A 27658-nucleotide genomic window follows, 5' to 3' on the forward strand; every position below is an offset into this window, starting at 1 on the left:
CTGGAGTGCAATTTAATGCATCAACTTTGCTCTGATAACTGAATTTGTGGGGGGGTGTTGAAATTTCAATGCAATTAAAAAACTTAACTTATTTTCAATATACTTAAGTCTTCTGCTTGAAGAATCTAACATCTTCCAATACACATCAGTTATCTCTCTCTCACACACACACACACACACACACACACACACACACACACACACACACACAGATAAAGCCTGCAAAAAGGGATGCTGGAAAAGTAGAGCTCAAAAAAAAAATCAAGAAAACACAGACCACAAGGGTACAAAATAAAAGATTGTCCTGCTTATATACATTCAAGGCATATAATAGGGCCACCTGCACAGCTGGATAAAACACATTTTTGTGTTGCTATACCATGAACATTTACCTACACCTTCACTCCTGTCAAGTTGCACATTTCTACTAGAGTATACATACAGCTTCACTCCTGTTGTTGCACATTTCTACTAGAGTATACATACAGCTTCACTCCTGTTGTTGCACATTTCTACTAGAGTATACATACACCTTCACTCCTGTCAAGTTGCACATTTCTACTAGAGTATATACATACAGCTTCACTCCTGTTGTTGCACATTTCTACTAGAGTATACATACAGCTTCACTCCTGTTGTTGCACATTTCTACTAGAGTATACATACAGCTTCACTCCTGTTGTTGCACATTTCTACTAGAGTATACATACACCTTCATTCCTGTCAAGTTGCACATTTCTACTAAAGTATACATACAGCTTCACTCCTGTTGTTGCACATTTCTACTAGAGTATACATACAGCTTCACTCCTGTTGTTGCACATTTCTACTAGAGTATACATACAGCTTCACTCCTGTTGTTGCACATTTCTACTAGAGTATACATACAGCTTCACTCCTGTTGTTGCACATTTTTTTCTTCTACTGGGGTATACACTTTCAGATCATATTCAGTTAATCATTCATGTCATTGATAACTTTGTGCTCATGTTTTTCTTAAAATAGGAATGGGTCATGGAAAATGTACTTTCATAACAGGCACAGCAGAAACACATATCAAATTGGAGGGTAAAATGGATACACCATAATCTGCACTGTAACTTTTAAACTTCCAAAGCTCTAAAAGCTTGACAGTACCTTAACATGAAATACGCAGAATTTTCAGTGTACCTTTTTAATTTCTTGCATCTGTTACATTTAGCACAGGGTTGCCACTTTTTTATAGTGCTATTTCCTGACAAACACCACCTCATGCATAACTTGGCCACACTCATTCCCTTTACTAGCCACACCCACTTTTATCTAAAAATACCATTCAGCACAAGTCTTGAATATCACATGTAGTTAATGGAAAACATGTACAATGAATCAGATGTAAAGTAACAACTTTATTTAGCAGTAATTCATTCAAAGCAGTACATTGTTAACAGCTCACTAAACACAACAGTACATCAAAATGACACCACGCACTACAGGATGAAAGATAAACCAAGCATGGAAAAATTAATATAAAATCATGGGTCACATTGCTAATTAGTGAAAAGTCATACTCCTCACAATTTTATATATGTTGACGTCTTCCAACAAGAGCAGGCCACTTGCTATAATCAATGCTTATACTTGAAGATATATTTTGCATTTGATCTGGCAGCCTCTTGGAATGGCTGGCTACGTTTTACAAAAGTCTAAAATCGTGAACAACTCGCATTAAAAATTACCTTGATCTGCAAATCATCCTTGACAAGAGACATGAACACTCTGTTCCTTGTATCATTCCATGTATTCCCCATGAGTGAAAAAAAATCCTTTCCACAAAGCTATTCTGTGTGTGTGTGTGGGGGGGGGGGGGGGGGGATTTGAAAGGGCAAATTGCACCAGTCTGTACAGTACTTTTCAGTCTGGAGCTTTACTAAAAAAAAAAAAGTCATCCAGCATTCACTTACAGATGCCTTGGTCATCTGTAACAGGGCTGGCAATACAGCAGTTAAAGTTCAGTAGTCTGAGCTGGAAGTTGAGGCTCTGCTTAGCTTTAAAGGGGCTATTATCAAAGTCACACCACTTCTGCAAGTAAAGTGCTTTACTATAAAAAAAATCACAGAGTAAAGTGCTTTAAGGCAGCTGAAGGTTTAGCACCAAAGAAATGGTCATCTACCCTTCTCTGCAACCCATCTCGAAGACATATCACCACTGTGTACAACTCTGGTGCAGGGTGCATATTACTTTCAAGTTTTTACATAGACTTGTGGAAATCTGTAGGATGTAATGCATTAAATGTATGCAGCTCTCTGCCTCTGAGATATACTGATGCCATCCTCATCAGCCTCTACAAATCTTCAGATATGGGGGTGACACTCCTCAGGCCCTGGGCTAATAAAATAACTTTTAATAATGAGCCAGCATTCTATCAGGAACAAAGACAGCCAACTTGTGAAACATGCAACATTATCTCCTTAAAGTCCTGGTCTAGGAAAGAAAAGTAGTCTTTCAACACTGCCATTTTTGCAGATGTTGAAAAATCACTGTGCACTTTCAAAACTAGCGTCTTCACATCAAATCGTGTAATGGCCTTGCTTGCATGCATGCTTTGCACAGTTACGTATTACATGGCATAAACAGTTTGCTGCAATTATGTGAGGCACCTCAGCTTTCAGATGCTTAAAAACAGACCGGTCAAGTTTTCCATAATTAAATGAGGCATTGTCTGCAGCATAGCTAGATGTGTTTTGTACTTTTAGTCCTTTCTACACAAGGATGTCCTTTATTCTTGTCAAGATGGATTTAGCACTTTCATTATGATCCTCATAGAAATTCAGACATTTCTGTTGTGTACCATGGCTGTGAGTGAAGCAATGCATAACCAGGGGGAGCAATTTTCTGTTCCCTTTATTGGATGTATCTGATCCTCTTGAGAAATGGGAAGTCACACATTCCTGCAGAAGGAGCTCTTCTGAATGAGGGGAAAGTATATTTATTACAGTGCTCTTAGATTCATCTTCCCACAGCTGAATTTCGAAGCCGCAGTCTGTGCCAGCTTACCTCTACAGTCCATGATTACATATGAGTGATTGTGTTTCACACCATGATAAACTGCTGTTACCTCAGCTGCAGTCACTTTGGAAGCTTCACTGATTGCACTACGTAGCTGAATAAACTTTTTCATTACGAAGTTCTGCCTCTACAGCTGAAGACTTTGCTGATGTTTGTCTAACTTCTGATGGCTTTTCAGTGCCTTTTTTCCATCCCACTTAATAGTGAAAGTTGTTCCACAGGATATGCACTTGGCCATGGCATCCACATTTGGAACAGATTGTACCCATGAATAACTTTGCTCCCAAGTCTTATTACACAAGCAGAATACTTTTAACTTCTTAGGAGACACTGTGCTGCTGCTTCCAGCTTCTTGCTGATCAACAGACTTTTTCCCAAACATGATTCTTGCAGGATCCTCTCCTAGCATCACTATAATAAACCAAAACAGCTATTAAAACCAATCCAGACAATATGATTACATGACCAGCAACAGCAGTACCTTGGGGGCCTGTGCCATAGTCACAGGCCATTGATACTTGTTCACATCCTGTAACATGAAACTCACCAGACTTGTAGTACACCTTGATATACAGCTATCACCATAAGGGAAAAAAAAAAAAGCATGCAGGTGCAAGAAGATATAGACTCCACCTGAAAACTTAACAGTGGTCAAGTAATGTAAGGCGGCAACAGTAACTCCTGTGCCAGAGTGAAATACTGTAGCTGTTACAGACATGAACCTTGCACAGATAGGAAGGGGCATGCAGATCGAACACAGAAGGCATTCAACCGAGATTAAAATCTGTAGATCAGATACTGAAGCAACAACATTAACTACTGTGCCAAGACGAGACCAAACTGTCAACTGTTACATGAACCTGATGCAAAGGTATCCAGGTGAGAATAAAGTCTGGACACAGAGCATGACAGCAAAGGTCAGACATTCAGACGCATGCTGTGGGCCGTCAAGATGATAAAGATGAAATACATGGTAGCTCAGCAATCATATCACCCTCTGCCAACTGTAATAACTTACATAGAGACAAACTAGGTATGTAGTAAGTACTCAGATGATGGTCCGATCTGAATAAATTACTGCAAAGCCAAAAAAAATGCATTACAAAGGCTCAAAAATCAGAAAAAGACTAAATATTGCTTAAACAATCTTAGAAAGTTGGCAGAACAGTTTGCTTTATCATGCATTTTCTTAAAGATATGAAGTCTAACAGACAAATACCATTATTTAGTGACCTCAATGCTCTATGATTTGCTAGAAACCCATACAGTATGAAAAACAGAACAAAAAATATGAGGCAAGAATCTGTATATTCTGTTCTAGATAGCATCACAACACCTCTCAATCTCTTAGCACAAGAAATCTGGACAGCATTAATTTGAATGAGGACAGAATTACTACTTTTAATCTTAGAAAGTAGTTAGAATAACAGTTTTTGCTCCATTATGAATTTCCTTAAAGATTATGAAGTCAAACACACAATTATCATCATTATTTAGTTACTTTAGCCCTCTATGATTTGACAGAAATCCACACATATAAGAAACAGAACAAAAAAATGAGGCAAAAATGTGGATGTTATGTTCTAGACAACATCGCAATACCTCTCAAAGTCTTGGCACAAGAAAGCTGGACAGCACTAATCAAAAGGGGGCCAGAGTTACTAGTCAATCTTAGAAAGTAGCTAGAATAACAGTTTTTGCTCTACTGTGCATTTCATCAGACAGATGAAGTTTAACACTTAAATATCATTTATGGAGTTAAACCTCTCCATTAACCTCTTGGCACTAGAAACTGGAACAAAGCTTACAATAATGGACAAATATAAAATGTTACTCTTATAAACAATTTTATGAGGAACAGACTATTTAGTGAGGCAAAAATATGGACAAACTTCTTAGCACAAGAAATATTCAAACAGACTGAACATTCAAAGTTGCTAGAATTAAAAACATTTCCTGTAGGATATAGTGTCTCCAAACCCCCAACCACCTGCCAGCATACCTGACCTCTTAGCACAATAAATATAGGGACAAATGTTAGTGTTCTTACATTTAAAAGTTGCTAGAATAAAAGGCTTTGCATCACAATACATTTTCTGAAGGATAAATTACACAGAAGTCAATCCTCTAATTTGCTAGAAAAACATATTTTATGAGAAAAAGACCAAAACTATCAAGCAATAATCTGGACATTATGCAATAATCGGGACAGTTGAGAGTTATGCCCTAATAGTGCCATGAAGTCATAGAACAGAATATGAGGCAAAACTGGACAGTCTGCACAGTTTCACTTACGTCCCACTTCCAGTAGATGACAATTCTGTGCAAAGTGTTTGTATTAAAAACAGCAGGCAGGCAGTACAAGGAAGTGTTCAGGTCGAAAAGTGTTAAAATGTGTTTCTAATTATGTGCATTAGTCTGTCTACCTGCATGTCTGTGATGTAACAGCTAGGTGTTACATGTGTAAATGTCTGTGAAAATACTCTATATGTTGTCTGCACATTCAGTCCGGAGACACTGAATTTTGTTCAGGTTTTGCACTTCTGTGATTTCTGAATGACAATAAAGTTTACTTTGACTGACAGCTGCAGCAGCCCAGGCTGAAATTCAATTAAAATGGGTCTGTCTTCTATACATTGAAGAGCGTGCATTCATCACCATCCTCTACAAGCTGAAGTAAACACCCAAGCAGCCGAATCCAGCAGGACGATTGTCTGTCCTAAGAGAGATAACCTACAGCAGACAGTACAGCCTGCAGACAAAAGTCACAGTACCTTACTGTTTAAAAAAAAAAAGAAGTTATGAAGTAGCTGAAAGCCCCACTTTTTGTTCCTTAATTTTCGAAGTTTTCTTGGCAGTCTGTGTTGTTGACTGACTGCTTGCTGTGTGTTGGGAAAAGAGCACGTTGATTGGCTCTTTCCCAACATAGCATGCAGCCAATCAACATGAAAGTGATGATGTCTTTTGTCAGCATACAAGATGCTCTGACGAATCAGTATGAAAATCCAGAATCTGAACTGCAGAACTGGAGTACTGCTTTCATTTCCTTATACGCTGAGAGAAGGAAAAAAAAAAAACAAAATGGAGGAATGGCAACAATAATTTTGTGGAGGGAATAAGAGGCAAAGCATCCCACTCTGGAAAACTACCTTTTGTATTCAGTTTCTCTGCCAGTTCTGCATTTCACTTACCCATATATTGGCACATACGCTACAAAGACACTGAATCAAGTCAATGTAAAGGTCCACTGTTACTAACTCTTTGGTGTCTACTATATCAAAACCCATTGTGTGATTACTGAGCACAGTAATAATCTTTCTGGCTATCTTCTATGAACTGGGAAGGCTGGTATAACTAATGGAGATGACAGTCACAGAGTAATCTGAAGGCATGTTTAAAATTTTTGCGCTCTGCCTCAAAATATTCAAAAAAAACACAAGAATTACACTGTTGTTTACACAATTAAAACACATGTTTGTGGCTTTTATGTTTTTGCCCCCATTCTTCATGTCAGCTTACCCAGGGAAAGTATAGTTGCCTAAGAAACTACCATAACATCTATCCAACTGATCACTGTTCGTATATTAATAACAGATGGGATATCCTGCCAAACACAGCCATACATCTGGACAGCATACCAAAGCCTGGGTGCCCTCCTCTCATACCATACATCTGATGTCAAAAAAGATTGTGGATACAAGCCTGAAAATTTTTCTGGTACTTTATCATTCTCAAAAGTTGGTTGGAAACTGCCTTTTTATACTTGCTGGCTAGTTTGCAGTTGTTTTCGTCTACACTGAGGGGTTGGGTGAGGAGTACCAAGCTGTTAAGCTGTACGTTTGTCAGGTGTGAAAAGTGTAATTTTCAAAGATATTTTCATTCTACAAAATCAGGGATAACTCTTACTTAATAAAAATCAAACATATGCTTCTCATTCAGAATCTATATACACCTACATACATATGTAGCAAGGGCATGTCTCCTTTATGGCTGAAAAAAGGGCTTTTATCAGTCTTCTATGTTAGTAAACCTCAGGTAAACAAATCAAGGAAGAGTGACTTCTAAAATTATAATCCAAAATGAGATTATGAAATTTGACTTTTTCTGTTTCCTTGGTAACAGACATGTTCCCAGAAAACCTTATGAATTGATCCACTTAAGTCCCAACGTAGTTATAAATAGAGTTAACTCATTTGTTGACAATCATATGTTCACATGTAACATGCCAGTTGGTTAATAAGGAGGTGAAACACAAAATGGTAATCTGAGACAGGGAAAATATTCACTGAATACATTATGGGTGCACCTAACATCAGATTATTGAACACAGAGCAAATCTGCAAGTAGTCAAACTCTATTATGGAAAACAGGCAAATCTGTCAGTTGCAATGCGATTTAACAGATAAGAATCTAAGGCACTTAAAATATGTGAGAGGAGTAGCCATCGATTGTGTGTCTGATAGGAGAATAGTATTAAGGAAGGAAATTAAGAAATACTTTTTCCTTAACTGGTTAAACCCACTGGTCACAACTGCCATTTTTCAAGTGTGACCAAGGAGTACTGTCTGGTTAATTGATTCACTTAGGAGTCACATGGAAGGTAAATGGAGGTGAAGGAATCAAACCCTGTACTATTTACTACAGAAAGCAGCTTGTTCACACTTCAGATTCTTAGTATTGTGTGATAACTGCCAAAATGGTTGATACAGGCTAGTAAAGTACCGTAAAACTGATAAAATGTTCTTCAGGTACATTTTTGAAAGGAAAATGATTAAATCAAAATTTACTTACAGAAAATTTTAAAATATGCAGAAGTACTTAAAGGACTAATGTTTCAGTGATGACACCTGTGTCAGGGTGGGAGTCTTAAGACAGAGGATAAGCACCTGTTTGTGTAGGGGATTTGTCACACACAGAGGTTTTGGAGTTGTGCAGATGGCTGGAGAACTGTGGCACTTAACTGATAACACTTAAAGACTATATGATTTGCCTTCTAAAGTATTATAGGCATTGACAGATCCCACTGCAGAACGTGGGATGTTTTTAATGGACTTCTGCGGACTATGCTGAAGGACTGGAAGCAGAGTAGAGTTTACTGTTAAATAAAATGACAGCAATGATCTCAGTATGGACAGCCCAGTGAATGTGCCTTATGTCTTACAGAAAATCAATACAGCATTTATTTATTTCACATTTGTTAACCAGGTTGGTCCAGCTGACTTACAAAAAAAAAAAATTTTTCAGTGGAGACCCGAGGAGAAAAGCTCCAATAATGTCTACAGCAATAAAAAGTAAAAGACAGTGACTGATAAAAAGGGCAGCTGTAAGTTTGCCACTGATGAACTGACTCAATCCCATTAGCATGACTTTAAAGAAAGATGGTAATGCAAACTAAACCTTCTGCAGTACTGTAAATGGCAAATTCAGAACTACACACATGAAAGTTCAGCAGCTGTAGTTCTGGACTTCAAAAAAGCTGTTTTGCTCATTACCACAGATTATCCAGTTATGATTCGGTAACTATACTGCCGAACTCCAGAAGGCTTTTTGCCCCGTATTCTAATGGCAATCAGGTAAGAGTGGTAATAACCAACTGCAGCAATACAAAAGGGGGAAGGGGGAGATGCAGTAAATTAGCAGCGTACTGCAGAAAGGACCAAAAATTATGGATTCATATTAGTCTGCTGTGCAAATGGGTTGTGCGAGTTTAACTTACCAGACCGCACTAAGTGCAATAGATTTGTTTCTCGTCTTACTTTTATTTTTAAGAAATGGCATGATAAATGCATAAATCTACTCAAAAGATAAAAAGACCACAAGAACAGAAAAGAAGATAGGAAATAAGCACCTCATAACTAAATGACAATTAATGGCATTAATTAATACAGAAATGAAATGTGAAAAGAAAAGGAAATACTTGCTGAAACAAAGGCATAACTAAATGAAGTTTTATATATTTCCAGTGTTAAAATGGCAAACAATGTGGGAGACAATGGGTAATTCACATTTTTCTCATGGTGGGGGGTGCTGCTCTGATATGAGGATAAGGCCCACATAACTGAACTAGAGCCCCTCCATGGGTAAAACAGCAAAATAACCATGACCCACCATGCTGTACTGCTAGTAAAAATGTTATTTAAAATTAATGCAAAATATGCATTTTTATGTTTTATTTTGTTGATAAGGGCAACCCTCTGAAATTGCTCTTGGAGCTGAAGACCCATGCTAAGACATCATGAAAAACTGAACCCACAATGTCTGACTACCTAAATGAATGTATAGGTTCTATATTTCAATGCAAAATCCATCAAACTGAGCTTCTTACTTCCTAGAAAAACAAGGTGTCAACAAGGTCTTACAAATGAAACACACTACATAAAAACTAATATAAACACTGATGTTGTAATTAAACCATCAATATAAATACGTAGCTGTTGTTTTAAAGAAATACGTTTTTTCCTTACCTAGAATGTTTTGTATGTATACGAAAGTCAGTGCCCAGTATCTACCATGACATCATTTTGAAGGTGTCAGAGAAAAATTTCAGTTTCAGCCTAATATATATGACATGCCCCCCCCCCCACACACACACACACACACACACACACAATCTCTCTCTCTCTAGTAAACTATTCCTTTTTTGGTTTGGTTTCACTGCTGCATTTCCTGCAGCCGTCTTGTGCCCAATGTCCCTCCCGTCCTTCTTCCATCCTTTGTTGTAACCAACTCTCATATACCTCTTATTTTTGGTTGTACACAGGCATGACCAGCAATCCCTACTCCTGCTCCTCCCACACCTAATTCTGCTACTGCTGCAATCATGCATTATTTGATTTTTGCATACACTGTGCCCTGCACACATCGATTACTCAATGTCCTCTTTTACCTTCCTTAACCTCTATGAGATGCACACCTTTCTCAATCTGGGCTTAATGCACACCCTATACCCTAAATTTGGCACAACACTTCTCTATACAAGACCATCATCATTTCTTGGCACCAACACTCAGTAAAAACTTTGTATAAAATAATAAAGAAAAACAGGACTCTAAAAACCCTTGAATGTGTATCAACCTTTTCAAATGGGTTAATTCTCCTAGTGCGCCTCTGTTGACCAAGCCTAAACTGTTGATCATGCAAAGGTAAAGTCCACCTGCATATCTTGGCTGTTAGGGCTTGAAAACAGACGGCTCATGACAGTATATTCCATGTGCTTCAGTTCTCTCTCTCTTTTTGCATCAGAGACTTCTGCTGTAACCTAGTAGCTTCCACTGCTGTATTGCAGTGTCTCCTCCTCTATGTTATCTAGTCATACTGTCCAGCTACTTCTTGATCACGGATCCATTTTCTATTTTTCTTTCTCCTTCAGGCCTATTCTTCTGCTGTCTGAGTCCTCTTTTTTCCGTGTTCTCACTAAACTCTCTCTGTCTCTAATTGTCATTGTTTTCACTTGTTTCATTACTTTGTCAGCTTTTCAGATTTTATTTTGGTAAATGTGTAACTTTTGGCCATTTTCAATCACCGCCCCTCTGGCGCCTCCTACCCTATTTGAGCCCTGAAGTGGTGGTGATAACTTCACTTAATAAACAGAAGGAAATTTAAAAGTTATCTCGCTCGTGTATTGTTATGCTCTTCTTGCTTTCTTTTACACCCTTGCCTATCCAGACCCATCAGTATGCAAACTCTGGCGTCCCCCTCCACTATGAGGTTTCTTTCATCCTCTCTTTTCTTTACTATTAAATTCCTACGCTTCTTCAGTATTTCATGCCACAGCTCTCTGCAATACCTTATACTAGCAGTATATCAGTGAAATATAGGGTTGCTATGTAGCTAAGCTGTGAAATCTCATTCCTTAAATCATAAATATTTCTTCTAAGTAACAGCTTTGTTTGGTCCACTGTTAACATTACTGGACAGGGAACAAATTATGACTGTACCGTCTCTCTACCAGTCAACAGCAGACATCTGTTTGATGTCCTTCCTTATCACTGCTGCAGTATTCTTTACTCCCGGGATATCCTGCAGAGGACAGCCAAACATCCAGCCAGTATTACAAAGCCTTTACGTCTTCCAGATGCCATACGTCAGACATATGTCCTATGTGTAAGGCATCTAATCCTCAGAACTTCTTTGCCACTAGTCTGAAAACTACTTTTGAACTCAGTCTGCAAGCCATTCCCTGGGTTGGTTCCCCTACCGAGTCTCCTACAGAGAGGTGCCCCATTGGAGTATTTTCCTTTCTTTTTTACTACTCAATACCTTAAGTTTACAAGTCATCTAAGAAGAGAAAATGCGAGCGTGGGAGGCAGATTCCCCATAACAACAGACAATGTCTTTTTGTTTGAGTGCTTTCATAACCATACGAAGTGTGCGATTTGTCAGGCATTTCTTCTTAAGACACTCCAGTTACTTGTCATCTCTTTTCATTTACTTGGAGAACCAGTGACTGAAGCTTTTGGCTCCAGGTATCATGGCCAAATCCATCCACCCAGAAGTTCATCAGCCACTTAAAAAGAAAACCAAAAGGCCCAAACTGATCCTGCTGCTGTTCAAACTCCAGTGGACGTCTTTGTTGGGTTGGATGAAGAACCTAAGGACCATTCGGTGCAGCTGTCAACTCCTTCTCCTGCAACCCAGTTGGAAGCCAACATGGAACTGCCTACCCACACGTCCACTGAGGCTGTGCCTACATCTGGTGCAGATGTGGAGGGGGAACCACAACTGATAATTTCAGAGGGGCCAATGGGGATTCCCCAAATACTTGTTAGGATCCAGGTGCCTGGTATCCTCACTGAATCTATGCTGGGGTCTGAGCCTCCTAGATTTGTTAAAGCTGATGTCCCTTTAAACAAGATGCAGAAAATTAAGCATGTGGTCCCCGTGGCTAAGAATACACAGAAAGAATGTCAGATTTTACTCGGGGGGGGGGGGGTCGATTTTTTTTATGGCTATTAAGCCATACCCCCCCCCATGGCTGTGTTTCTGCATCGGCTCCTTGGTCTTCCGCTCCTTCCAAATACCCTAGGGACTCTTACTCTTCGATCTATTCTCTCCTTGCTCTGGGGTTTGAGGAAGATGATTCTCTCTCAACTCTTCTAAGGAGGAATTGTCTTTTGGGGATATAGTAGTTCATGTGACAACATTAAGTGAGACTGTTCTCAGGTTTCTGATGTTCAAAAAAAAAATACTATGAACTCTTGCAAATAGATTCTCCTTGGCCTTCTGCAGTCCCTCCAGTGCAGTTGCCTTCCTGGATGCTTTCACTGCAGCTTCTCAGGCTCTGAACTTCCTGGCGCTGAGTAACCAGATAAATTCTATAAAGTTCATGAAGCTCAACAGTTTTTATATAAACCCTCTTCCTCTGATCCTGCTGTTCTTTCTGTAGCCACTGATAAACCATCCAAGTTGCTGTCTTCTGTGTTTTTACCTTCTGATAAAGGACAGCAGTACCATGAACAGGTACAGTAAAAAGGCATATAGCTCTGCTACCTCAGCCTTATGTACTATTATTTACCAGACCCATACGGCTAGGTATTGTCCTGGCTCTTCTCTCCCAACTTGGGGTATTCTAGCTAATTTGCCTCACTCGAAGGGTAAAACCTCTGCCATTTCCCTTTTGAGTTCTGCTTCTCAGTTGACTCACATTCTATTAAATGTAACTATGATGTTGCTGATGCCTCCTCTAGGACAGCTGCATCTGGATCTGTTATGAGACGCTATTCTCATATATGCCTATGCCTATGCCTCCAGGCTCTGCTTGAAGACATCAAGAAAAAATTATTGGATTCTCCCTTATGCAACCAGAATCTCTTTGGCACTTCTGTGGCTGAATTTTTTTTTAAGACCGTTTAGGATAAGAGTAAAATGATATAGGACTTGAAACAAATCTGACTCTCCTGTTCTTAAGTTTCAGAGAAATTATCCTTCTAAGACTACATTTGCTCATAGGCAGTCTAAACAGCCTTTTAGAGACAAGAGGGCTTCTAGGAGAGTTTTTCCAGACAAGCCTTCTCAAGGTGCTAAAAGTCAAATGCCTTCTTTCCTTGACAAATCTGCTTTGATTTGACTTTCAGCCACTTTACCCGCCAGACAGATTTCTCTTTCTCTCAGGTTGACTCTTTCTTTTCCTATTTGGCAACAGATTACCACAGGTGCTGCGGTACTCTCCATTATCCAAAATGGTCATTTTAGGTTTGGAAGTCCCTTCCTCCATTCTCAAACCTTCCTCAGCCTCCTTCCTTGTCAGCCCCCTCCATTTTCCTTTGGTAATGCAGGATCTAGTGGTACAGGGAACCATACAACCTGACCCACTGTTTCAGCAGGGAACAGATTTTTATTCTAGGATGCTTCTGGTTCCCAGAAGAAAGGGGTCATGGAGGCCCATTCTAGACCTGTATTTTATCAATACCTTTCCCAATACTCCTTCTTTCAGGATGTTACCTCTTCAGATACTTTTCTCTTCGTTATTTCAAGTTTTTCTGGTATGTCTGGATTTGAAGCACACACACCTCCAATTTCCTATTCACTTTCTCTTCAGGAAATGTTTATGTTTCACCATTTCTTCCTCGCGTCATCAGTTCTCTACTCTGTCTTTTGTTCTTTCTACAGCTCCAAGGACCTTTACCAAATGTCTGGCTCCTATGATAGCCTTCTGGAGACTTCAGGGAATTTAAATATTCCTATATTTGGACAAGCTTTTGCTTCAAGCACCGTCTCAGCAGCTCCTGCTTCAGATCTCCACTTCACTATGCTTCTTCTGTGTAGTGTGAGGTTCACACTCAATCTCAAAAAGTCTGTGTTGACTCCCTCTTACCACCAAGTGTTTGGGGTTGCAGGATTCAGAACTTTCCAATGTTGGCTTGCCTCTCACCTCCCAAGCTCCTCTCTGACTGCTTTTTCCAGTCTCTTCTTCATCTTCCAATCCTTCCTGCAAGGGAATTTCTCCAAGCACCGGGGTACATGGCATTCACCATTCCCATGGCTCCCTTTGCCAAACTTCACATGAAGAAATTCCAATGGTATCTCAAAACTGTTTGGCTCTGCTCTGTCACCCTCTGGAGTATCTGGTTCCTCTCTTGTCTTGTCCTAAGCTCAGGCTCTGCTGATGGACTCACCAGATTTCCCTGAACCTGGATCTGCCTTTTTGGGTTCCTCTCCCTACTCAGGAGCAGCACACGCAGATGCTTCTGAACATGGTTGGGGAGGGCCTCCTCATACAATCTAAATTTCCTGGTTATTGGTTCCATCGTCAATTGCAGACCATATCAACATCAAGGAGATGAGGGATCTAGTTCTAGCTCTCCAGGATTTTCACTCTCTTTGGGTTCTAGGTTAATAGTTTTTATAGACAATAACAGAGCCATGTGGTACATCAACAAGCAAGGTGGCACAAAATCATATCTTCTTTGCAGGCTGGCTCATCAGGCTTCAGATTTTGCATCCCACCATCTCTTGGTTTTTCAGGTAGTCTACATTCCTTCAGAGCACAATCTGGTGGCAGACGCTTTGAGCAGGTCCACGACAAATCTTCATAAGTGGATGCTTAACAGGCAGGTGTTTCTGGACATTGTACTTTGGTGGGGTATTCCTCAGGTAGATCTTTTTGCCTCCCCTCGGAACAACCTCACCAGTTTTGTTCTGTAATACCAAGTCCTCTGGCTTGGAAAGTGAGTGCCATGTCTTTAGAAAGGGATGTTTCTGTGTGCCTGGCCCCCTCTTCCTCTACCACTAATGGTCCTGCATATGTGACATGTGTGAGATACCCAAAATCTTTCTGGTGACTTCTTTTTGGACCAGACAGCACTAGTTCCCACTTCTATTTCACCTGGCCACAGTCAATCATCACAAGTTACCTCACAGGATGGATGATCTTACACATGACAAGGGGTCTCTCATTCACCCTAGTGTGTCCATACTTCAACCGACACTTTAGGTGATAGGGTTTGGATTCCTTTTAGGCACCAATTTTCTGAGGATGTGCTTCGGGTTTTGGAGGGGGACAGAAAACCTATTACTAGGAAACTGTATATAATTAAATGGAAGAAATTTTCTATTTAGTATCTCAAGCATGACCTGGACCTTTTTACTATGGGGGTCACTACCGTTCTTGATTTGTGAGAGTTGCTCTATTCTGGTTTAGCACATTCATCTGTTAGAAATCATTTGCCAGCCATTTCTCCTCGTCTGCCTCTGAATCCACCTTTGGATTCTAGTTTTGAAGTCAAGCAGTTTTTAAAAGCTGTCCTTTATACTAGGCCTCCAAGAAAGCCTTTCTCCTTCTTGTGACCTTAATTTTGTTCTTGGGAAATTGACCCAGTCACCTTTTGAAACTGCAGTTTCTTTTTCTCTACACCACTCTACTTAGAAAACTGTACTTTTGGTTGCCCTTACTTCTTCCAAGACAGTCTCTAAGCTTCAAGCACTAGTGACGGTTCTACCTTTTTTGTTTTTTGCACAGGGGCAGGGTGCATCTTCATACAAGTCCTTTTATACCCAAGGTGGTTAATTTGTCCTTCAATCAGTCCATTTATTTACCTTTTTTTTTTCCTTCTCCGCAGAATTCTAGTAAGAGCATTCTTCACACTTTGTATTTACAAAGACAGCTCAGATTTTACTTGGACAAGGTACATTTACCAGGCAATCTAAGCAGCTTTTTGTTTCCTTTCAAGCCAGAAAATTTGGTTTAGTGGTATCTTAGAAAATCATCATCTCCTGGACTTCTAAGGCAATTTCATTTTGCTATTCTTTTCATGGTAAGCAGTTTTCCTCTCCTGTTTGGGCATATTCTACCAGGGCAGTGGCCTCTTTTGGTGCTTTCAAGGGTCTGGATAGTAGATCCACATTACAAGCTGCTACTTAGTCTTCTGTTCACACTTTCATCAAACATTACAATTTGAAGGTCTTTTCTAGGGTGGGGGAAGATTTTGCCAGGGGCATCTTTCATGGGTCATTAGAGGGCTCTTTTGTGGCTTCTCACCCCCATACCTTAAATTAGCTTTTCTTGAGTAAAAATAACTGCAACAGTGATAAGGAAGGATATAGTACACTTGTCTAAGATCTTACCATAACAGTAGATGTCCACCCTCCCACTGCTGCAGTATTCTGTCCCTCCCTCTTACCCCCTATCATTTTCTGTTGTTTTTCTTCTGGCCGAGGGTTCTTTCTTTTATCCTCCTTTTCTTCTTCTTCCCTTCCTGGATGTATACATTGTTACTTTCCTTTGGAGTTGCTCTAGTTCTTCTGAGGCACTTCAGTTCTTAGGATTAGGTGCTTGTACAGGACATATGTACCTTATGCCTTGCACATAGGACATAAATCTGATGTACGATACCCAGAAGATGGAAGTACTTTGGTATACTGGCTGGACATTCGGCTATCCTCTACAGGATATCTCTGAAGTAAAGAATTCTGCAACAGAGAGACGTAGCACACCTACTATTATGGTCAGATCTTACACAACCACACTTTCTATAAGCGTGCAACTGACCCTGGATGTGTCCAGGATTTTTCCCCCATTTTCACTTCCAGCTGCATCAGTCCTGTGCATTATAAGATCCAAATCCTCTGGAGCATGCAGTTCTTGCATTGTATTTACTCTGAAGAAATCTGTCAGGCTTTCATCTTAGATTCTCTATGATACATTTACTGTGCTCAGATTTTGCACTCTTGGACTAGATTTCTACATTGAGCCGATTTCTAAACCTGTGTTTTTCTATTTCCATTAAGGATTTCCTTTCTAAGCATATTTCAAGCTGCCCTTTAGTACTCATATCCCTTATTGATCTGTGGCATTCTTTGTTGCCTTCATGTTTTATTAAGCAAGGCCTTTAGTACTCATATCCCTTACTGATCTGTGGCATTCTTTGTTGCTCTCTTGGGTTTTATTAACCAAGGCTTGGTGGCCTGAGAGTGAGTATTTCACGTAAGAGAAATCTTTTACATGTCAGTGAGCATCACCAGAATTTGCTCACATCTTGCTCTTTTTTTCTATTTTCTAATGCATATTCTTGTTTTGCATGCTTTCACTCTTCATCTGTGCATCTGTGATTCCTTTTCTCTCTTTCTGGTTAGGTAATAAATATTCTTTTTCTAGTAGTCCCCTGAGCTTTGTACTTAAGCAGCCATGTAACTCAAATTTTCCCAGAGAAAAGATTCTACTGCTATCGCTTCTGAAAAGGAACTTAATCTAACTATTAATATATAGGATGGTCAGCTAAGAATAATAACACTTTTATATTATAACCTAGATGCTAGCAGTTATCTGGATCATGAAGTGAAGTGGGATACTGATCCAGCTTGAGAAAATCAAACATTAATGTGCGGAGAACACGGCCATCTGCCTGCATTAGGTGAAGAGTATGCCTTACATAGAGTGAGACAGTGATGTTCTCTTTAGGTAAGACAGATAAAGTGGTGTATTTTATTAAGGGCAGCAAGCAACAGCTCTGTACTCCATGGTTAGTCAAGAACTAAAAGTGGAAGGGCATACTCTAGTTTAGGTATGAAAAAGTTTTTACTCATGGAATTCTTGCCCTGACTGACAATACTCTAAACAGATAGCAAGACAATACCAATTATATTTTTCCAACTTTTACCTCAGCATGACAAGAAAAAGTGTAGGATCAAGAAAGTCATAAAGAAATCATGTCTACTTCACTTTGTCGAAAACTCTAATAATCGAATACCTTTTTGTCAAATTCTATTCATCGAAGCATCACTCCGTCAAACATGCATTTAAACGAAAATTTTCCCAGGGGAAAAAATAACACTTGGCCAACCAACCTAGCATCACAAAAATAACAATTTAATTCCCAACCCTCAACTAAATATACCAACTTCAAGATCGCACTACAGTTGGGAAAAGGGCAAATTCCTGATGATGGCCTACCGTTTCTTTTCTCGGGGAAAATTTTCATTTAAATGTACATTCGATAGAGTGAAGCTTCGACAAATACTGTTCGACAAAAAGGCATTCAAGTGATTACAGTTTTTGACAAAGTGAAGAAGACCCAAGATAGCTATACAAGTACACTTATGACATTAAATCACTATGAGGTTCCCTGACCAGTACTGACAGAGAAAAGTACAGTTGAGTAACATGTTACCATAACACTAGATGATGTCCTTCACATCACTGTTGCAGTATTCCTTACATAAGGGATCTCCTGCCACAGATAGCCCAACGCCTGGCCAGTACACCAAAGTCTTTAGATCTTGCATGCACCATACATCACAACTATGCTCTCTGCAAAGGGCGTAGGGCATAAAACTGATGTATGGCTGCAGCCCCAGCAGAGAAAAGCCCCATAAGGCAACATTAAGTCTATGCAAACTGAGGGGGAGAAAATGCAGAAGTAAAAGGAGGAACCTTGATCAGGAGGGTAACTAAATCAAAACCCAAAAGAAAAAGGGGGATGGAGGGACAGACCAAATACTGCAACAGTGAAGAGGACATTGACTGTTATGGTAAGATTTTACACAACTGCACTATGTCATTTTATATCACTGCTGCAGTATTCTTAATCTTAGGGAGAGTACAAAAGTTCAAGAAAAGGAGTAGGGAGGTGGAAGGCTGGGAAGAGACCTCAACAAACCCATACAGGATTGCCCTAGCAAGACCAGCTCTGGCTCTAGAAACCATTTCCCATTTATAATGCTTAGTAAAGGTATGCACCAAGGACCAAGCATCAGCTTCAAGGATGGAACTGATGTTCAAACCCTTAAAGAAAGTAGCATAAGAAGCAAAAGCCCTAGTGGAATGCACTCAGAAGTAGACAGACATTTCCCATGGAAAGAACAAACGGAAATGGCCTTAAATTTCCAGGAGGAAATGGTTTGCTTGGAAACAGCTAAACCCAAAGTACCGGGATGAAAAGAAACAAAAAGCTGGTCAGACATAAGAATGGTCTCAGTTTTGTTCAAATCATACCCGAGCTGTCTGTGCAAATCCAAGGTATTCAGGATTCTTTCACTAGCAGTCTGTGCAGAAGAAAAAAGGAAGGGAGTTGTACTGCCAGATTTAAGAACAACCCTTCAAGGCTTCCAAGATGGCTGCACATTGATTAACAGCTTAATTCTGGTTCTCCCAGTGTGAAAACAAACTTAGCAGAGATAGCCAGTGGACCTGGATTTCTGAGTAAATTTCACTAACTAGCAAGTGCACTGCCTGGATGCCAGGTAAAAAGAAACGCAGAGGACCTGAAGTAAAATCATCTACAAAAGGTGATGAAAAATGCACTGACTGGGGAAAGTAATGTAGCTGTTCAGCAAAAAGAAGTGCAAGCTCCAGGCATGACTTCCAGTAACCTTGAGTAAAGTATAAAGCAACTGCATACAGACCTGACTAAAATAAATACAACACTGATGGAGTAGATCAACTCAAACAATAAAAGGTTGGAAAAAATGCAAGAAGCTTTAAATAGATACTCAGATGAGATGATAAAACTGCAAAACACAAGAAGTGGAAATGAAGAAAAGGCTGGCTAAATATGAGACTGCACAAGAAGAGATGCTTCAAAAAATAATAAGAATTAGAGGACAGAACACAGAGAAAACCTGAGATTTTCTGCTGTACCTGAGAAGCTGGAACAGACTGTATTCATTTCATAAAAGCACAAATAAGCAACTAGACTGGTATTCCACAACAGGATTTGTTAATTGAAAGGGCACATCATGTTCATGCTCCAAACCTGGCTATGAAAAACAATCTAGACCTTTAATAGTAAAAATGCAATTTTACTAGCAGAAGGAGTTGATTCTGACAAAACTGACGCAGAACGACAAAAGTACTAAAAGTGGGATATAGCAGAGTGTTTGTGGAGAATGACGGCTCACTGTACACCAGGCAGAAGAGGAATACATTTATTCCACTATATAGGGAATGTTGAGAAACAGGCATGAGATTCAAACTGCTGTACCTAGCTATTTTCAAAATAATTTTCCCTGAAGGAACAAAAACATTTTTGATGAAATACATAGTAAGGAAGAAATACAAAAGTTTGTCGAACAAAAAGTGAGCTGTGAAACAGGGGATTAGGTTCTTGTTTTTCTGGTAATAAATTCCACAGACAGACTGTGCCAGTTAAACCTTTTCCAGTGTGTCAAAGGAAAATGCTTGGGAGAGGGAAAAAAAGCACAGGAGTTGACTAGAAGAATCGACAGTGCACTGGAGATAAAGCAGAGACAGGGTTTAGGAGATGGATATGAACAGGAATAGAACAAGAGAATCTGGAAATATTGGACTTTCTTAGACTTTGTTAAACTTACAGGGGACTCTAAAGCATATGTCCTACTTCATGTCATTAACACATGGAGACTAAAACCATCACTTGGAAATTGTCAAATGTTGGATTACAAAGCAATAATTATACTTTTGAAACAGGACAGAACAAGAAAATCTAGAAATAATGGACTTGTTTAGACTCTGTTAAACTTGTAGGGACTCTAAAACATATGTCCTACTTCATGTCATTAATGTTTGCAAAAATACTCAGGAAAGGGGAAGAGCATGGAGAGAGTTAACTATAAGTAAAACAAAATGTTTTCTTAACAGTATTACTTAAGTGGTGCACAAATGTATGTGCATGTTAAAGTTTTTTTTTCAATTTTTAGTGTAATGGGGATACTAATGTAAATAGGTGCTTCTTTTGCCCTTCTCTCTTTCTCCCTGTTCAGCATTAAGAAGGACAGGCACTGCAATTCAAAAAAGGGATCTGGTTAAAAGAGCATGACAAAAGAAAAATTAGTGTGATTTTTCTCACTCTTGCATAGGGCGATGACTGGGTTAAGGCCATTAGCATTATATAGTAACAAGTTTTAGCAGAAAGCAAGTAAATGAAAAAGAATATTTAATATTATAAGACAGTTGTCTAGTAAACAGGTCACTAGCAGACAATCTGATAAAGAGAAATAGCTTGGAGAAAATGTTTTCTGAAAGCATTCAAGTGCCCTCCCAGCTGGGAGAACTGTAAAGATAAGGCAAAACAAGATAGCACTTAATAGAATAACAGGCTCTACCATGCATCTCAGCATGGATAATCTTTCTTTCTGTTTAGCATGGGTCTTGTGCACGTGTGGCTGTCAGTTTGCAACTTTGGTTCCTATTAGAGGGGGAAAACTTCAATATTTGAAGATGTACACGTTTTTGCGTATTATTATTATTAAATTAGTAGGTTTTAGGGAGCTACCGGGTGCGTGTGTGTGAATTGCTGAGGGTTTTCAATAAAACAGAAGGCTCTCCAAGATGTGACATAGGCTCAAATGGAGATGACAAGAAACAACTGTATAAATGATCAACCTGCCAAACAGTGCATGCATATAACACAAAAGCTGGAACTACACATTTAACAAAAGAGCTGTTATACATAAAAGGTGGGAATACTAATCCCTCAAGAATATGATTCTTTCTGTAATGTCTTTAAAAGTTGATGGTCTCACAGATAAATACAAACAAGAAAGAGTAGTGAACCATATTTAAAAATGTGGAGAGCAAATAGCTATGCTACAGGAGACGCACTTGAAAAGAACTGAACATGTGAATTTGATAATGAAAGGTTTTCAGGATAATTATTCCACAGAATACCTGGGACAAAGGAAGAGAGGAGTACTTATATCACTGCACGAGGAGCTCTAACAGTAATAGAAGAGGAAAAAAAGACAATAATGGCAGATTTGTAGCACTAAGGGGCTACTAGCAAGGGAGGTGAACTGCACTGGCATGTATTTATATTTCACTGAAAACTGCAATTATGGAGCTAAAGAAAATTCTGGGAGAAATATTCAGCTTTCAGCAAGGAATATTACTTATAGGTGGGGACTGGAATTTGATTTGCAACAGTGAAGATGTGTCTGGGGCTCCCAGAAAGGGAAATATAACAAAGTTAGAGTTCTAAAGAAATTTATGAAAATATTTGGCATGGAAGATGTGAATTCAATACTAGGAATTTAGAATGAATTTACATATTCCCCAAAATACAAAAACTGGGCTAGGCTAGACAGAATTTACATTTCACAGGGACATGTGCATTTACTTGAAGATCTTGACATGGACCCAATAATTACATCAGATCATGCATCAATAATAGCTAAAACAAAATACAGGGTAACAAAATAACACACTACCGTCATCCCACCTATCTGTTGAAAAGAGAGGAATTTAAGGAGTGGGTACAGGAAATTATTCAGGAGCTATTAGAGAAGACAGAAACTTCTGAAAATATACATAGGAACTGGGAAAAAATAACGTGGAATTTAAAAATAGGGTGGAAATAAAAGAATGGGAGATATGGTTAAGAAGCAACAATTCTTTAGAGGGACTGACAAATCTTCAAGTACTGCAAAATAGGCAGAATCTCACATAAGAGGAGGAACAACTATAGAATGCTAAACAAAAATAAGGGATTACCTCAATAATATGCATGAGTTTAGGATGATTGCAGCTAAGCAACTGTTTTTTGATAACTCCAAAGCACAAAATCTTTTAGCCCAATGACTCCAGCAACAGAAATTAGAAAGGTCTGCCACTAAGCTTAGGGAGCCTAAAACAAGGAAGATAACAAGGGATCCGGTAGAAGTATTAGAAATATTTCAGAAATTCTATGAAAATCTGTATCAAGCAGAGAAACATGGAAATCAAGAAAAGGTATAAATGGAAATGTTTATGGAAAAAATTAAATATGCCAGGTTTAGCGGGAAAGGAGGCTCAATTACTAATACTTAGGATAGGAGGAGATGAGATAAAAATGGTGATGTACAACCAATCTACAGGAAAGTCCCCAGGAATATATATTGTTGTAGAAGTTTGGAAGCTAGGAGGAAAAAACTGTTAAAGATCTGGAAGGTTTTGTTTAACAGTACTTTAAGAGAAGACGTACCAACAGCCTTGAGAAAAGTGGTAGCAGTTGTAATACCTAATGAGGGTAAAGATCCATCAGATGCAGCTTCATACAGGCCCATTAAAATACCAAATTCATTGATTCTAAAGTTTTTCTCTATAATCACTAAAGGAATGGCAAAAGTGATGCCAAGCTGATAGATATGGATAAATGTGGCTTTGTGGAAGGGAGGCAAACATTTGACAACAAACAGAACACTGATGATCCAGAAGGAAGCAAAATGTAAGAGAATACTACTGTAGCTGGTGGATCTTGATGAAGAGAAAGCATTTGACAGAGTAAGCTGGGATATTATGAGTAGAACAATAGAAGCATTTGCACCCCCTGATAAAATCATATGGCTGATTAGGATATATGAAGGATCGGAGGTGAAAATTAAAGGGGGTGAGTCCTCTCTGATAATCTCTGGTTGAGCAGAGGAACCAGGCAGGGGTGTCCTCTTTCCCCTTTGTTATTTGTATTACATTTAGAACTACTGGCAAAAAAAATAAAGGGACTCAGAAATTCAAGGATATAACTGATATGGTAGTCAAAAAAAGCTGGTTCTATTTGCAGATGACATTATTTTATACCTGACAAAACCAGAAAGGGACATTACATTGCTGTAGAACATACTGAGACAGTTTCAAACATTTTTTGGATACAAAATTAGTGAAGCTAAAACAAAAGCAATAGCGGTAAATTATATAGCCACATACAAATTGGTTCAGCAATATCCATATTTATGGGGACATGATAAAATGCAGTATTTAGGAGCATGGATTAAAAATGATACCGGTGTGGCAGCTAAGGGTATGTGGGACTAAACAAAAGATAATACAAAAACTGAAAAAATGGAAGCTGTTATATAGATATTCATAGTAAGATGCAAATAGTTAAAATATTTTTAGTCCCTTTAGTCTTATACACTGGTCAGGCATATTTTTATCAACCAGAGGAGAGGTTGTGGATAGAAATTAATAAAGAGCTTAAGTATTTTATCTGGGAGGGGAAGACAGCAAGAGTTAAGTGGGATAAGCTTATTCTTCCAATAAGGGTGGCTTGGGATTACCAGAGTTAAAGGGGTATTTCAGAGCAACAGTTAATGATCCTATACATAGCACAAGCAGAAAACTATAATTCAAAGTAGAAAGACATAATGATGATGAAACATGGGGGTAGCTCAAGTAACATGGATAGACGGATTCTGGATGCAGGCCTTTAAGCAGAACAATAACCATACAGAATATCACATTCATAAAGTATCAGAAGGTCTAAAAACTAAGCCAACACAGGAATGGAGACAGGAGATTCTGCAGATAGGGATGACTACAATTAGGGATACACACAATAGGCAAGAGAGGGTGGGAATATACTGGAGAAACCTGGCAAAGAAACCAAGGTATTGGGAGCAAATAACTAGAGAGGGAAATGTATTAGAATGGGAAGATGCCAAGAATTTGTTTGGACTGCAGGTTAGAGATAGTCTTCCCTAGATATCACAGTATAGGCAAAGAGAAATAAATACGGGGGTCCTAAATTAAAGACCAGCACTGGTAGAGTTTTTAGTAGACTCTAGAATAGAAGCTGTTGTTAAAAAAGGAATAATTAGTATAGCATATAAAATACTGCATAACTATAAGAATCAATCAGTGGATATTTAGGAAGGATTGGGAAGATCGATCAGATAAGCAATTCACAAAGAAACAATGGGGGATATATGTATGTCTCCCAAAATAGACAAAATCTAGAAGATTAAGGATTTTTGGATATGTTTATATCCACTTTTAATGTAAACAGCGAAGAAATTAGGGATATTATAGAGTACTATTGGAATTTTTTAACAGATGATAGATCTTTAGTAAATATTCTTCCAAGGAAACCCCTTTTTTCTTATAAAAGGGGTAGGAACCTAAAGGATATGGTAGTACACGGGAGATTTTTGATGCCTCAGGCCAATGTGCCGAGAACTTTAGATAATTTTGGTACAAAGTGTTGTAACAGGTGCAGTACTTGCAAAAACATTGTTAGGACGTTTGATAATATCAGTGGGATTAAATTTGTCCCAAGAGAAGTTTTTACATGCAGGAGTAAGGGGGTTATATATGCACTTAGTTGTCCATGCGGACTGTATTATATTGGTGAAACAAAAAGAGAATTTTGCATCAGATTAACAGAACATATTAGGGACATACGACATAAAAGAGAAAATAAGACTATTGCAACACATTTTAATGCATGCCATGAAGGTGATGTTTCTTTATTAAAAGGAACTGTTTTAGAAAGTGTTAAGTGTTTATATGGAGATGAAAACGTTTTGAAATATAAATTATTGTATAAAGAAAGTATTTTTATTTTGAAATATAAAACTATGGTACCTGTAGGTCTTAATAGTGAATTTAATTGGAAATGTTTGCTTTAAGCTTTTAATGGTGTTTAAGTGAATAATTATATAATTAAGAAGAATTTATTAATTGTTTGATCTATATATATATGTTTGCTTTTTTATATGCAAGTGTTTATAGTCTTGAAAGGTGGTAACACCGAGACGCTGGAGAATAAAGAAAGATATCTTGTTTCCTTGATTGTTTTCTTCTTTTTCTTCTTTTTCAGTCGGTGAAAGATTTTTCCATTTGTGGTCAGAGTTGTGTTGTATTTGGGCGAGTCGTGTGGAGGAGTTTGTGTTTTTTTTTACTTTGTTGGAGATACTGGGTGAGCAAATTGCTGTAACTAGGGAAATTATTTTTCTGAGCTATGATATCGAATCAGAATTGCCTAAACATAGTACGGCCTTGCCGAGTCTAATTATGGTGGCTGCCAAAAAAGAAATTACTTGAAAATGGAAATCAGTGTCTAAACCAACTGTACCAGAAGTAGAGAGTATATTAACAAAGATAAAACAAGTGGAATTGGGATCTTTAAAAAAAGGGTAGAAACAAATTACATAGGAAAAAATGGGAATTACAGGAACAATACATACAGAGGAGGAATGAGGTTTAAAAGAAGGCAGGACTTGAATGAGCTATGTAATGTGTGACTTACAATGATTGGTTAGCAACTAGGATCGTGCTAATATGGTCTGTGATGTAAAATGCTTGCAACTGGGGATTATGTCAACATGGTTTGTTCTCATTTATACACATGTATGATTGCCCATGTCATAAGTAATAATTTAATAAAGCTGTTTCTTGTTTAAAAAAATAAAAAAACTGCAGTAACAAATGTGACATCTCCTGGACAAACTATTTTTCAAATGGGAAGTCTCAGTAAAAAGGTTCCTTTGAGGAAAGCTTTGGATATCCTAAGAGAAACAATGGAAGAGTCATTATGGCCTATGGAAAAATTTGAAATGGCAGCCATTTGAACTTTAATAGTAGACAAACTGGAGCCCTCATGAAAAAGTCCTGAAAGAAATTCCAGTATTGATCGGAGATGGGCAGAAAATAGGTCCAGTCTTTTTGATGACACCCAAATAGAAAATCTTTCTCATTTGCTTTTTAAAGTCTTTTTAGTGGGTTGCTTTTGAGAAGAAGAAATTATATGAATTTCTGAAGAAGACAGCCTGGTATCTCAGGCTATAATTACAATTCAAGAAACTTTAGGGTTTGTAGGTATCTCTGGGTGACTCAGGAGATCCGGGAATGGGATCCAGCACCCAAGAAGAGTGTAGCAAAAGAGGCCAAAGAAAGAGGAACCAAACCTGCCGGGGCTATAATGGGGCAATGAGGATTACCTTGGTCTTGTACCTCATAGCTTTCTGTATGAATTTTGTCAAAATACATACTTGTTTATTGATGTATCATATAACGGACATGTTGACTGTCCGGATGAAACTCACAACCGAGGACTGTGCTCAACTTTAAGATATTGATGTGAAATTTGCTGTCCATGGCCAACCATGTTCCTTGAACCATTTTCTCCTCAAAATATCCTCTCCTCCACCCTAAAAGGGAAGCATCTGTGGTTACTGTGGCCAATGGGATGATGAACAGAAGGGTTTACCTTGTGCCACTGATGAACAGGTTATCCACCAACTTATGTGGTTTCTGCATACTTGAGAAAGGACAGATTCTGGCACAGAAGGGATGGAAGTTCTATAACCACTGGACCAACAGAGTCCACTATAACATTGTTATTAGGTATGTTGCTAGCAGTATTAAAGTGATGACAGACTGATGGTAGAGGCCATTAGGCCTAAGAGACATACAACCAATCTTGCTTGTGGATAGGGATATTGAAGAACATGAACAGCCACCCGTCTTTAACGATAGAACTCTTGACGTGGGAAGTTTGGCAGCTAGTAGAAATGTATTGCTCGGATATCCTATTAATTCTATTTGCTGAGTATACTCTTTGCACGACTGACAATTATTCATAACTGATCTGCAAGACGAAGCAGGAAAGCTTGGTGCTGCAGTAGTAGATCCCTAGAGGTAGCAGATAGGAACCGGTCATCAAAATATTGGAAAACTTGGATCCCCTGCAGTCATAAATGAGCTTCTAATTCTGCCATAATCTTGGTGAATACTGAGGAGGGGGGCTGTGGTGAGACCAAACTACAGTGCTCCTTAATTGCCTTTGAATCTTTATATGGTTAAACAGGCATTGTGGAGGTTTATAGTGCACATTCAATTGTCTCTCTTCAACAGAGGCAATATGGACTGTACCATGACCATTTGACAAATTGAATGAGGTGACTTAGGTCCAGTACTGGTCTGAGGTCTTCTTCAAAAATAAAA

At 38.7% G+C, this 27658-nt stretch overlaps 1 protein-coding gene across 1 annotated transcript in view; it reads right to left on the bottom strand.

Moving 5' to 3' along the window:
- The window catches only part of BRF1 (BRF1 RNA polymerase III transcription initiation factor subunit), a 2040227-nt gene that overhangs the window by 445017 nt on the left and 1567552 nt on the right, over positions 1 to 27658 (bottom strand). The window lies entirely within an intron of this gene.

Source organism: Protopterus annectens, chromosome 6.part0 (assembly GCF_019279795.1).
Source record: "Protopterus annectens isolate FY-2018-M chromosome 6.part0, PAN1.0, whole genome shotgun sequence".
NCBI classification, from domain to species: domain Eukaryota; kingdom Metazoa; phylum Chordata; order Ceratodontiformes; family Protopteridae; genus Protopterus; species Protopterus annectens.